We start from the raw sequence: 1,961 nt of genomic DNA on the forward strand, positions 1-1,961 counted from the left end.
GTAGAATATTTTTCGGTTTATAAAATTTCTATTTTTATTTAATAAAAAACATGGCAAAAATAAAGAAAACTAGTAATAATTTTTAACGTGTTTAGCTTACTTTGAGTTTACTTGAGCTTAATTTAGACGTTTATAATTCCATGTCTATCGTGGTTTGTAGGTGGTTCAGATATAATTCACTTTACAAGTGGCTGGTTCAGCTGGAATCAAATATTAGGAATTGCAATCTTCTTTTGGGCTTTTAAAATTCAGTTCCAGAGCAACATAATTCTAGCCAACTTACGTAAAGATCCGAAAAGTAAGTAACATTCTATTAAATCATAATATTTATCAATACAGTATTAATGCAGGTGTCTAAAGTATATGAAAGTATTCAACTAGATTACAGTATATTTAATTTCACATCAGTGTTAAAAGAGAAAAAATTAATACTTCTATTTATTTATTTTTATTTATTTGTATGTAATTCACAGTTTAGAATTACATACAAATTCTAAACTTGTATTTAGAATACGAATACGAATACAAATACAAAATTTAGAGTTAAATAATAAAGTTCACAGCCGTTACAAGCGTGAGACACCATTTCCATTTTTGCATATTAAATTTATATATAGTTTTATGTGTGTGTTGGTGTTTAGTGGCGATGTTAATTGTTTAATTAATTGTTTTTCCACTAGCTTGAACTGCAAGAAACTCCAGTCCTTTCTTTAATGGGAAATTGCTGTTTGGAAAGGAGCACATACATATTTAAATTACGTTGATTTTTTATCATGCCAATGACAGTCTTGAACATATCATGTTCCAGATAGGACGGATCGTGCTGTCACAAGTTTTTCATATTTTCAATTGCTAAAGATTCTAAACGGGCTGGAGTCAAACATCGGGGTTTTGGTCTTTAATAGACCTTGGAAGCACTGTTAAAATAACAGGTACTACACTATTATTTAGTCTAACAGCTTAGAATATCCAGGTTCCCAAAAGGGAACCATATAGATATCCAAACTGATAGAACAAAATCAACCTTTGCTGATAAGAACAAATACTACACTTTGATCTTAGCCAAAAGGCCGAGAAGGGATGGCGGTTGCCAAGTGTTTATATATGTGATCAGTAATTTAAATAGTTGTTATGAATAATTCGGAGTGTTGATTCAGATTTTTGATATAAGCGGAAAGCGAAGGTAATCAAGTAGCTGATGATTGTGTTGTTAATTAGTGATTGCGGTCTCGCGATAGTCCTTTAGTGTGTTGTATTTTGTGTTTATACGATATACGGAAATCCTTGAGATCCAGCTCAGGTAAGCATATATTTGAATATTTCAAACATGACCAGTTTAAGTCCCGCTGACTTTATCCAATCGCTGGATAAGAAGCTAGCGCTCGACCTCCTCAAAAAACTGTTGAAGAAATTTGAGGTAGAGTGGCCAGGATTTCTAAACCTATATTCAGCGACAGACGACTCCACAGAAGGGGACAACTCAACACCAGGGGAAGAAGGAAAGATGAACCTGATAATCTCTGCTCCCACTCCAAAACATGATACAGAAACCCATGCTCGGAAAAAACGTAAAACAGCGGAGACTCAGATAAACGAGGGGATGGAAGAAGATGCCCCCAACACTGACCTCCCCACGCCCAACAACGAAAAAGTTCCCCCAATTGTTCTACGGGAAAAAGAACGTTGGACGGCCCTTAGGCCTATTATGCAAAACCACCAAATTGCCTATTCATGGGCAAAAAACGTAGACGACGGAGTTAAAATCCAGCCTACCACAGTAAGCGACTACAGACTCCTCACAAAAACCATGGACTAGTCAAATATTAAATATCATACTTACTCACTGAAGTCGGATAAAAACCTAAAAGTTGTACTCAGGGGAGTAACAGAAAACATCTGCACAGATGAAATTACTGAAGACCTCTGCCTCCACGATCTACCACCTGTCAAAGTTAGCAGAA

General features: G+C 35.3%; 1 pseudogene; it reads right to left on the reverse strand.

Moving 5' to 3' along the window:
* Window positions 1-945: 945 nt before the first annotated feature.
* Window positions 946-1,082, reverse strand: LOC150105681 (U2 spliceosomal RNA; annotated as a pseudogene).
* Between the last annotated feature and the right edge of the window lie 879 nt (window positions 1,083-1,961).

Source organism: Typopeltis vanoorti, chromosome 6, assembly GCF_054136105.1.
Source record: "Typopeltis vanoorti isolate ZY-2024b chromosome 6, IOZ_Tvanoo_1.0, whole genome shotgun sequence".
NCBI lineage: Eukaryota > Metazoa > Arthropoda > Arachnida > Uropygi > Thelyphonidae > Typopeltis > Typopeltis vanoorti.